The 12525-nt window shown below is 34.7% G+C and overlaps 1 long non-coding RNA gene across 2 annotated transcripts in view; it reads left to right on the top strand.

Annotated features, from left to right (window-relative positions):
- LOC141410738 (uncharacterized) overlaps nucleotides 1–12525 on the top strand; it is a 104944-nt gene that overhangs the window by 55517 nt on the left and 36902 nt on the right. For both annotated transcript variants that reach the window (XR_012435527.1, XR_012435526.1), the window contains exon 3: nucleotides 8410–8461. This is a non-coding gene — a long non-coding RNA (uncharacterized lncRNA). The remainder of the gene's footprint in view (nucleotides 1–8409; nucleotides 8462–12525) is intronic.

Here is a 12525-nt window from a genome sequence, read left to right as displayed (position 1 = left end):
TTGTAGTTGGTAAAAGATAGGGGTCTAGTTTTATTCTTCTTCATGTGAATATCCTTTTCTCAATGCCCTTACTGAAAGACTGTCCTTGCTACCATGCATATTCTTAGTATAGAAATCTGTTGGCTGTAGATGTATGTGTTTATTCTTAATCTCTCTGTTCTGTTCTATTGCTGTATGTGTCTGTTTTCTTCCACTATCATGCTCTTTGATTATGATAGCCTTGTAGTTTATTTTGAAATCAGGTATTTCTGATGCCTTCTGTTTTGATATTTTTGCTCAAGATAATATCCTTCACTATTTAGGCCTTTTTGTGGTTCCATATGGATTGTAGAATTATTTTTTCTGCTTCTTTGAAAAATGTCATTGATACTTTGATAACAATTACATTGAATCTGTAGGTTGTTTGGGGTAGTATAGATATTTAATAATATCACTGCTTCTAATCCATAAATATGGAATATCTTTCCAGATTTCTTGTTTCCTCTTCAATTTATTTCATCAGTGTTTTGTAATTTTGATTATACATATCTTTTACTTCTTTGGTTAAATTTATTTCTTGCTGTTTTTGTAGCTATTGTAAATGGGATTGTTTTCTTGATTTCTTGTTCAGATTATTTTCTATTGGCATATAAAAACACCACTGATTTTTCTACACTTATTTTCTGTTCTATAGAATTTTTTTATTTTTCCATATTTAAGATCATGTTATCTGAAAACAGTAACAATTCGACTTCTTATTTTCTAATTTCTGTGCCATTTGTTCCTTCTCTTGCCTGATTTCTCTGGTAAGAATTTACTGCACTATGTTTAACACAAATAAGGAAAGTAGCCATCCTTGCCTTTTTCCAGATCTTAGGAAGTTTTCAGTTTTCACTGTTAAGCATAATGCTAGCTGTTGGTTTAATATAAATGGCCTTTATTATGTTGAGGTACTATATTCCTTCTACTCCAATTTATTCAGTATTTTTATCACGAAGATATGTTGACCATTACCAAATGCCTTTTCTGCATTTATTATGATCATATGGGCTTGTCCTTAATTCTTTTGATGTGATGTGTTGTGCTCATTGATTGGCATATGTTGAAACATCTTTGTATCCTTGGGATTAATTCCATATGATTATGGTGAAAATCTTTTACAAGTGTTAGTGGATTCAGTTTACTAACGTTTTGTTGAGTATTTTGACATTTTTGTTCACACATAATATCGACCTGTAGCTTTTGGTTTTGTTGTGTCCTTACTTCATATCGGTACCAGGATAATGCTGAACTCACAGAATGAGTTTGGACAAATTCTTACACTTCAGTTTTGAAATTTTTATCATTTTAAAAATCATTACATTATTCTCTTCTCTTAGGATAATGATTGTGTATGTTTGTATAGAATTTTGGTGGTTATCCTAGGGATTATAATATGAATTTACAATTAATATAAGTCATTTTTCAAACAATACATTTCTGCTCCACAGGCAGTATAGATATCTTATAATAGAATATTTCCATTTCCTTTATCTCACCCTTTATAATTTTGTTATCCTTCATTTTCATGAGCAGTGTACTACAATCACTCAATATATTGCTGTTATTATTACCTTAAGCAGTTATCTATTATATCAGTAAGCATAAGAAAATCAAAGATTTTTTTAATTTCATTTACTCCTTCTTTGAAGATGTTCTTTCTGTAGATTCAAGTTTCTTACCTATGTCAGTTTCCTGTTCTTTGAATATCATCTTATGTAACAAAAATTTTAGAAACTTCTTTTGCTAAAAACAAACAAACAAAATAACCCAAACTCTTCACTTGGGCTTGCAAATGTCCAAAGGGTAACTAAAAGCAAGATAATAGCCTTGCATCTCTGCCAAGGACTGGTGAATATATATCCTGTGATTGGAGTGGAAGCTACGCCCTGCCTGCAACAATGATTTTATTTTAACAAGGCCCTGCCTCACCAATCTTGAGATAATCGGTAACCACTTGACCACTCCTATGGCCAACTGACCACACCTCTGACCAGGATGTTTAATTATTATTCATACCTCTGACCCCTGCCCCAATTATTCTATTCAAAAGTTCTTACCTGTATGCTGAAGATGGGCTGAAATTCTTACTTTGCCTCTTCCTGCAGTATGCCCATACCATGTAATAAATCTCCTTTCACTTCTTTTTACCACTACTCTTTTCTTTATTTTCTGTAGTAAGGCAAGTGGTTGGTCCTAACAGTTTGGAATCCCCAGAATTGGGTCTAGGATTGCCAGTTACAATCTTTAAACATTTTTTAATGGCAGACCTACTGGTGACAAATTCTCTCCATTTTTATTTGTTTGAGAAACTCTTATTTCCCCTTCAATTTTGGAGAATAATTTTGGTGGGCACAAATTTTTAGATTGATGATATTTTCTTTCAATGCTTTAAGAGTTCACTCTTGTGATGTTGTGAAATATGTATTTGGTCTTCTTCCCTGTTTTCTGGCACATAGTTCCTAAAAACCTTTGGAATCTCTTAAGTGATAAATGATTTTTGAAAACTCATTGGATGACTGGTTCCTGGGAGTTCCTAGAAAGCTTCAGGAAGGGAGGGGTGGTTACAAGAGCAACCAACCACATAATCAGAGGATTGGAACTTTGAATTCTATCCTGTGACCAAGACTAGTGAGGGAAGAGGGTCTGAAGTTGGAGCTGATCACTCATGGTCAATGATGTGACCAGTTATGTCTACGTAATAAGCCCTCAAGGGAACCCCAAAAGGATAGAGGGTATCTGAGCACCATCTAGAGCACACACACACACACACACACACACCCTCCCTCATTTGGCACCAACTAGAACCCATGTGGTGGGCTTCCTTAATTGCATAAACACTTGAGGTGGAAAGTCAGGTCTGGATTCATAGTGACCTAGATTTCTGGGATGTGGAAAAGATATGCTTTTTCCTAGGAACTTTCTGCTCTGTCTTGAATGTGAACTGTAGGTGGCTGCTTTGTTCTGCAGCTGCTACTGAGATCTCTGGTTAGCCACATTGAAGTGGCTTGAAAGAGCCAGTGAGGAATATGTCATCTTCCATATAACTTTGTAGAGAGGAGGAAAGAATGGTTAGGTACTAAAACTAGAAGTTTGCCTAATGGGAGAGAATGGAAATCCAGTGATTAATAGTGATTAATAGCTGCAGACAAGATTTGTTTGAAAGTATTTTCAGTGTTCTCACTGAGGCTTCTGCAAGGCCCCACATCAGGTGGATGATGTGTCCTCTCATGGTCCCCGCTGGCTCTGACTTCCTGTTTCTACTCAGTAGACTAGAGCACAGTGCTGCTGAGTTTGCTCCAATTTCTCTCTGCACTGTCAAATACAGAACATGCTAGGCTTGCCTGCCAGAAAATGGACCCCATGGATTGTAGTGCAATCCACGTTACCTCAGCCTAGGTAACCAAAGTATTTCTGCATTGGTGTACAGCCAGACCACACCAGGAAACCTTGAGCAAGCCTAGCTAAGTCCACCAGTACTGCCTGATGGGCCCAGATATGTAAGCAATAGACACTCATCATTTGTCACTGAGATTTTGTGATTATCATCTCACATCATACTTTGACGATAGATAAGGCACACCATCCTGAAGGGAACTTTTGCTCTCTTGAATTTATCTGCCTTTTTATTCTTTTTTCTTCACTATTAGCATATTATTGTTGTACATGGAGTTATGTAAGTGCTTACAACATATATTAACTTCATTTATCCCTTCCATTTTTCTCTTTTATTCCTCCTTTCCTCCTCCCTTCTTAGAACAAATTCAATAGATTTCATTGCTCTATTTTCATACATGAATACAAAATACTTCCATCACATTTGTATTCCTTCACCCTTTCCTTATGCCTTCACTCCTTCCACTGGTACCCATCTCCAGACTGGAACTGTTTTAACTTCTTGTTCTTCAATATTTTAGAAAAAGATGTTTTTGTTAGTGTATGGGGTTTCATTGTGACATTTCTGAATACATATGTATTACACACCAAATTGATTTGTGCCCTTTTTCACTTTCTCTTGCCTATGTTTTTTTCTAGCATGGTTTTAGCATGTTTCTTTGTTTTTCCACCTCTCAGCCATTTCTATTAAGATTAATTTGTTAATGCTAAATAATAGCTTCTTCTGAAACTCTTTTTTACTCTTCTGATACTTTTTTTTTTGTTTTTCTGTTTATTTAAATCAGAGGCAAATTGCTTGTGTGGTGGTCATCTGGAGAATTAGACAAGGGGACTCCTCCATAAAGTGTGAGTCATAGCAGGAGGTTCATCTGAAGATGTCCTAAATATCCTCCTAAGTTTGGATAGCAAGAGAATGGTAAAGGGCAGGGCATAGTCTGCAGAAAGTGAGAAGAAATTTGTCTGACTATGCTTTATTAGAAGGGAAAACATCATTAGTAGTATATCCCACATATGCCCTCCTGACATCCATTCCCAAACTACTGGGTATTATACTTTTAAAGATATATGTCCTATATCTTCAAAAAAAATTGTACAACCCTGATGCAGGTTTTGTTTTTTATATTTTTTTATAAACATGATATGTTGCCCAGTGTGTCCTGAATAAATTAGGCCCTAGATCAATGTGGTGAAGAAAGTAAGAGGCTAAAGGAAGAAGAGAGGTTATATAAAAAGTCTAATTAGTTTTCAACTATCAAATTTTTATATTAAGCTGGAAAGATATAGTCTAGATGTAAAAGGAATGAATTTGAGTAAAATTCCTGTAAACCATCCTTCTTAGAAAATAAACATAAATGTGGAATGTACAAGTCAAAATGACTATCAGATTACAAACCAGAGACTTTGAAACTACCAAAGTCAAGAAGTACAGATTCAACAACCTACTTATCATTAAGTCACTGAAGATTATAATCTATTGAAATAAGCAGTAGTTCCATATGCCTAAGACAGAAAACTTGTTGGAAGGCAGCTGTTGACATGAAAATCATTTCTTAATATTAAATTCACTTTTAATAACTCTGACAGAATATAACATAAAAAACAGTAAATGTTGTAACAACATATGTGAAAATATCAAGTCTGAAATTCATTTTATTTAGAACACTCATTCTTTGCCTTGGACTGGAAATTTCCACTGACTGCTACCTACATTCATCAGGAATTTACACAATTTCTTTAGGCTCAGAATAAAATTTAGCTATACATTCAAAGAATCTTTTAAAAATACCTTAATGTTTTCTTAATACAAAAGGAATGTATACTTACAATGGTGCATAATAGTGTATACTTACATAATAGTATAAATGGTATATTTTAAATTCTCAGCACCTGTACACAAAAGTTTGATGCTTGACATTTTATATGGCTACCATAATACCTGAGAATATATGGCCTTTGAAATCATGACAAAAGAAATTTTTTGAGCATGTAAATGGCTGTTGAGAAGTGCATTTTAGCATAAAGACAAGGAAAAGGAACACACTATCTCCTCTAAACTCTCAACCTTGTAATTTTACCTTCTTGTTTATGTTTCTTGCAATACCAAGAATGGAAGCTCAAACATGGCTGCATCTTTGTTGCTACTCTTCCCACTGAGAGGTGGAGTCTAGTTCCTCTTTTTTGACATCTGGCCTGGCTTCAGAGACTTGATTAACTAATGGAACATGGTGGGAGAGACTTTCTGGGACTTGTGAGACTTTCTAGCCTTGTGTCTTTTATCTGGACCTGCCAGAATGTCTGAGCTGTCCCATAAGAACTCTGACTAGCCTGAGCCTCTCCTGCTGGAGGTTGCAGTCTATAGTTTCCAGTGAGTCCCATCTTCAAGCTTCCATAATGCAGTGCTGTACATGTGAATGAAGCTGTCTTGCACTTTCCAAAGCAACCCTTTTGCCAGCAGACTACCAATGAGTAGCTACAGTCAGTGCTGTGAGAAACAGAGTAACCCAGCTAAATTCTTTGTCCACAAAACTGATGACTATGTGAAAATGATTGTTTTGTTAACACTGTGTTTTGGAAAACAGCATCGATGATCTTTTCCTTAATGGCAAATAATCCAAATGCTTAGTTACTTAAAGCAATCACAAGTAACATTATCTTTCCAGGATTTTATGGACAGGAAGCTGAACAGGGAACAGTAGGACTGGTTTGTGTCTGTTCCACAATATCCTGAGCCTCAGCTGCTAACACTTGAAGTTGAAGTTGAAGTTGATGGCTTCAGGCTTCAATCATATGGAGATATTTTTGCTTTCATGTCAAGGGGTCAATGCTGGACTACTGGCTGGAGTGAAGACCTACACAAATAGTCTTCTATGTGGTCTTTCCACATGGACTAATTGCAGTTTTCTCAGAGTCTCATGCCAGATTCCAAGATAGTGAATGTCATACTTCCTTTTATGACTTACTGGAGAAAATGTCAACATTATATTGTATTGAGAGCATACTGGGTGCGCAGAGGGTTAAGACATCTTAGCAAATACACATCAACACAGGTGTTTTACTTATGCAGGAATGCATAGCCAGGATGCCAACTCAGGTTGCAAAAGCAACAAGCAATTTTTAGGGGTATGAGTTTCATGAGGACAGAGAGTTCTCTCTTTCATTTCTTTTCTTTCCATTTTTGAGTCTCAAGAGCTAGACTAGTGACTGGAACATAGTTATTATAAATAAATATTTATGGAATTGCTAAATGAGTAAACAGTAAGGCCTGTAACATTCCAGGACATAAAACTCAGTCCATATGTGACTTTACAGCATTCTTCCTGCTTGGTAGCAACCTGAAAAGAAATTTTTTAAAATGCTTGCAGCCTATCAGGGTAACAGGAACTAGGAAACTAATCAAAACCAGTAAACTCTTAGAGAATGTTAGTTTGCATCACAAGACTAGCCTCTGAATTTCCTCCCTTAGGTGCATTTCAAAGGCAGAATTCTAGATGACTGTACTGCAGGGACAAGAAGAAGAGGGTGTCCAGAGGTACTAATATTTGCCAAATATCTAGGTTTTCCTTGTTGTGATAAGCTATTTTTGGCTCAAAGCCATTCCCTTCCTCTCAGTTAATGAGGTTTGAGAAATATCAGTTCTGTTGTCAGAAAACACATGAAGGCAGAAGGGAAAATAGGGCAAACTCGAAAATTGGAGTCCAAGCATTAATAAAGCAAAAGTTAAGAAAAATTAGAAAAGGTCCATGTTCTAGATTCCTTTAAGAATATAGCACGAACATGGATGAAAACAAAGGGGAACAAAAAGTCTCATCGTTATGTAATTCAGAAATGTTCTCCAGGAACACACTGGTTAAGAATGGGATTGATGAAACTATTATTTATTGAACACCAACTAGGCCCATGTTGGTGCTTTCTTTGCAGAAACTGTGGAAGAAAATGAATGTCTGCCAGTTTTTGTTGGTAGACTTGAAGTAATTTGTTACACAGCAATGCATAACTGATGCCCACACTACTCTAACTCAACCTTCTCTCTCATCTGCTTTTAAATATTTGTTAGTTTGACATTAATATTTTAACATTTTCAAAACTTATAACCTTGGATTTAATATTGTTGTCGTTATATCCACATTCTAAACCTTAGTTTTGTATTTCATTGGAAATATAAAAATTTCAGAGCTTGTGAGGTTTTTTTTTCCCCTTCTGAGTACTTAAATTTTGAATTGCATTGATTTGACTGGGTTTCATGAAGTAATTCTTTTGAAAAATAGGTTTATATGTATTCTAGTCCCAGTTGTGCCATAGCTTGAGGCCAGTGTAATATTTTCTAACTTGCTTATGGATTCTTCTGTTTGGACATTCCTAATTTCTTTTTTATGAATGAAATCCAGTAACTTCACAAGACATATCATTCTTTATTAGTTTTCCTTGGATATAATGTCTCCATTTTGTCTCTAATTGTCCTGGTCCATAGGTTCAGTTTCCTCTTCAGGAATTCAAGGATGCCAAAATCAGCTCATGTTCAAGGCAGTATAGGAGAATGGGGAGCATGGCCTATGGAGTCAGTCTGCTGTGTTCAAACCATTGACTGGCCTTTATCTTGTGTAAACATTTTTACCATTTGTGTGTATCAGTGTTTCACACTAAAAAGGAAGATAACAGTATTGCCTATCTTTTGCATATTTTGTAATGATTAAACAATTAATGCATATGTGGCATTTTTAACAACAATAAGCACAGGTTTCTTTCTGTTTACTCTGGTAGACACTGAGCATTTATGTCATAAATTTCTTTCATCAAATATCAGATATTTCAAGTCTTTTTTTGTATAAGTAATTTTCATTTTCTATTTTATCCTACTCTTCTGGGATCCACATATGTTATATAACATACATTAAAATATATATGTTAGAAAATTTGATATTTAATATATCCCTGGTCTTTGTTCTCATTTTTTATTACCTTTCCTCTTTGTTCTTCTTTTTTTTTTTTTTTAAGCAGGCCTCAAACTGTGATCCTCCTACAGCTGCCTTCCATGTGGTTGTGATTACAGGTACGTACATCCACACCTGGCTTTTTTTTGAGATGAGAGAATTACTTATTTTAACCAATTACTATTGGTTAAAATTTAATCTAATTACTCTTTCTTCTATTATTGAATTCTTCTGTACTTGGGCTATTAAGTTCATCCTGTAAAATTTATAATTAACATATTGTGTATTATAGTTCTAAAGTTTTAGTTTTTAATTTCTATACCTTTACTGAGATTTCTTGTTTCTTAATTAATCACAAACATATTTTGCTTTACTTTATTAAGAATAATTATTATAACTACTTAAAAATCTTGCCTGCTGATTCCAAGATCCATTTCATCTTGGAGTTGATCTTGTTTGATTTTCTTTCCTGTTGAAATGTTTTCCACTTCCTATGTTTTGTATGTTTATCACTTTTGGATTATATTCTGGATTATTTGATGAGTTAGTTATAGAGACTCTAGATTCTGTTATTTTCATAACAAGTTTTGCTCTTTTGTTTTATTTACCTGTTTTCTTGATTAGACTTGGCATATACACTCTTTTTAGTGAAATCACAGTATCCATTTTTAAAAAACTTTTCATTGCTTCCTTTGAATCTGTACACATATGCATGGGTTCAGAGATGTTACCGTCTGAATGTGTCCCCCAAATTCAGGTGTTAGAAACTTAATGCCCAAATGCAACACTGTTGGGAGGTTGGACCTTATGGGAGGTGTTTATGGCACAAGAACTCTGTCAGCATGAATGGATTAATGCTGTTATGCTGTTGTGTAAGGGGCTTGTTACTTGGTTCCCTCTTCTGCTCTTTGGCCAGGTGAGAATATAGCATCTCTTCAATATAGAGGATGTGGTATTTCAGGTACAATCGGAGGAGACGAGAGAGTGGGTGGGTTCCAACCTGCAGTGCCTTGATCTTAGATGTCCCAGCCTTCAGAATAATGAGAAATAAATTTCTTGCATGATATTTTGTTATGGCAGTCCAAGCAGAATAAGATAGTGGATATTTTTTAACACAACCATCTTAAACTCATATTTTTTCCAATTTGATTTCTTTTGAGTACCAAAACACACTGTAAAGAAAGTACTTTACTGTTCTCTGTCTTTGTAAATCTCCTTGTCATAAATCCAAGCTTTAAAAGACAAGGTTGTTAGCCATGTTCTAGTAGCTCACATCTATAATCCTAGCTATTTGAGAGGCTGAGATCAGGAGAATCACTGCTCAAAGCCAATCCAAGTAAATAATTCTCCTGAACCCACTTCCAAAATAACCAGAGGAAAATGGACTAGAAGTGGGGCTCAAGGTATAGAGTTTCTGATTGCCTGCTTTGCTAGTGTAAAGTCCTAAATTCAAACCTCAGTCCCACCAAAAAAGGACAACATTGTTTTATTGAACTTATTTTTGAAAGCACAGTCTTTCCACTGTCATATATTTCAAAGGTGTATTTCCAAGAATCAGTAGGGTATATAGTTAAGCAGAACTATCTCATTTGTAACTGGGGAGCATTGAGCAAATTAATCTCTGTGTTTACCAGGTTCCCTATTGGGATAGTAATATCTACTCTATAGAAAGATGTTGAGGATTAAATAAAATGAATGCAAAACTCCTAGAATAGTTAATCAGAAAATGTTGACTATTTACATGTTGAACTCAATTTATCAAATTTTGCCCATTTGTAAGCATTTTTGGGAACTTTTTTTTACTTGTGATTTATTCCTTTTTTTAGGATCTATGCCATTTTATCTGTAACTCTCTACCATACTTGTTTTATTACTTGATATTCTAGTTATTTGAGATTTTTTTAATTCAAACTTTATAGGATGTTTTAAACTTCTTGAAGTCAGGGGCAGATTTTACTTATTTGTGTATCTTTACAGTGACTTAAATAAACTAGAAATACCCAACTAAAATTTTCAGAATTAAATTTGCTTTCTTGAGTCATCATATCATCAACTTTTTGGTAGTTTCCTCAAGAGACATATTACAACCCAGTAAATGTCCTTAAAATTCATGGAAAGATCTTAGTTGCATTTTTCCCTCCCTTTGATCCTTCTTCAGTGTTTAAAAATAAACTTAAAGATTTAGCTTGAACCACTGAGATTCAAGAGCACACATGAATCAGTTTCATCTTGAATTCATAATAGCAAATGTCTTTCTGCATTAATTTCAAATGGTGTAGATTTATAACTCAACACAGTTTTCTTTAATCAGGCATTTCTGATGATTGGCAAGATGGTATGATAGTAAACTCTTACTTTATTTTTACTTCACAGATACACTTTAATTTACTCATCTTACAGGAATGTTGTCTTCCTCACTCAATATGGTAGTTATTTTTGTCCATATAACACAAAATCTGCCTCAACTCTGGTGAAAAGAGTATACAAATGATCTTGACAATAACAAAATGACTATTTCAGAAAGGAAGAAAGAAAGCAGCTAAAACAGTCATTTATGGCAGTGCAATTCTAAAAAAAGAATACAGAAACAAAGTACACTTCCTTCTTTTTCTGGTGCTGACTGTTGAGGTCTACCACTGATACAGTTGGATACTAGGAACCCTTTAAAATATCTTTTCTTTAAGCCTAAGTTAGTCAGAATTAATTTTTTTGGATTAAAAAAACAGAGATTTCCTTTTGAAATTACCTTCAATGTTATGCTTCCTATACACAAACGTATGTCATACTTGATTTTTTTTCTTGGTTCTGGTACTTGAAGACAAGTCTTATTCTTCTTTTCCTTGTTCCATCATTGGCTTATGCTGAACTTAAGCCAATTGCTCAAAGAAAGGCTTTTACTATTATTGTTCTAAAACAGAGATACCTAAGAAGGAAGAGGAGTAGTGGAATTCATGACCTAGAGACAATGTGATTCAGGAACCTGCAGGAAAATGCTTAGGCACCAGGTCGGAAGCAGAGAGTTTGGGGAAGGTTGTGTGTTGATTTCCTTCTAGGAGCAAATACTGTAAAAAACATACAAGAGACCATAATGTGTTTTCTAAAAGTCTTTTTAAAATCTGAATGATTTGAGGAAAAATCTGTTTACCTCTACACGAGTCAGTTTAGTGAGTTATGAGATTTCTATAATGCATGAATGATCTATTTCAGAAGGAAACCTGTTTCTCTATGGGTACTTTGTTGCCAGTTTAGAATATTCATGGTTTCTGAACAGCCCATAATGCAAAGATCTGTTGCTTGATTGGCCTTCTTTTGATAGTCTCTCCTTTATTGGTGGCACTTTTATTTGCAGTTTATGTGTGAAATTCATACTGTAGAGTTTCTTGAACTCCTACTCAGCATGCTTCCACTATCTTAAGTATTGAAAGCTTTTACATTTTCACAAGAGATGCTTATTGGCTAGCCTCTCCATACATCGATTCCTAGAAGACTCAAAAAGCTTAATAAATGAGTTTCTGAGATACTACCCTTGTAGGAACTCAGGTTGGAGTTCTGGACTTACACACAGGTGTTGATGCCAATATATTTGGGATGGTTCAACTCTTAATGTCCTTTTAGAAAAGTGGTAGCTGCTACAAAGTTTTGGGGATCAGCAGTATAGGTCTTTCCCCATAAGTGCATTATTAGAGTTTAATGAGTGCAAATCTCAAAATCAAATTATTTAATAAATGCAGATTACCAGGTATGAGGAAAACTGTTATCTACAACCTCTTCTAAGAGTTTGAAAACATTTCAGTTATCAGTCTTTTTTAAGTACCCTGAAGTCCATCTTGCAGAAAGTTTTACTTGAAGCAACTCTAATAATATTCTGGAGTTTAGATTTGGTTAATCTTAGAACTAGCATCAGGAAAACACACTTTTCTACATCATTGCAACTTCCAATCAAGGGCAGAAGGTGTCTCTAAAACTTTTGACAACCCATGATTTTTAATATTATTAATGTTACTAGTGAAAACCTATTTTCAGTATGCATCATGCTGGTAAGTAAGCCTTATTTCCTAATAAATTCTTTTCTTGTGTTCATTATTTTAGTTAGAAAAAATCTAGCACTGATTAAATAAAGAAGCATAATAGCTATTTTTGAAGTATGGTCTTTAGATATGATGTAGATGGCCTTCCCTGGGAT

The sequence above is a fragment of the Castor canadensis genome, chromosome 9, assembly GCF_047511655.1.
Source record: "Castor canadensis chromosome 9, mCasCan1.hap1v2, whole genome shotgun sequence".
In the NCBI taxonomy this organism is placed as follows: Eukaryota; Metazoa; Chordata; class Mammalia; order Rodentia; family Castoridae; genus Castor; species Castor canadensis.
Note: the sequence above shows the minus strand (reverse complement) of the source record. Positions and strands in the feature narration are given on the sequence as shown.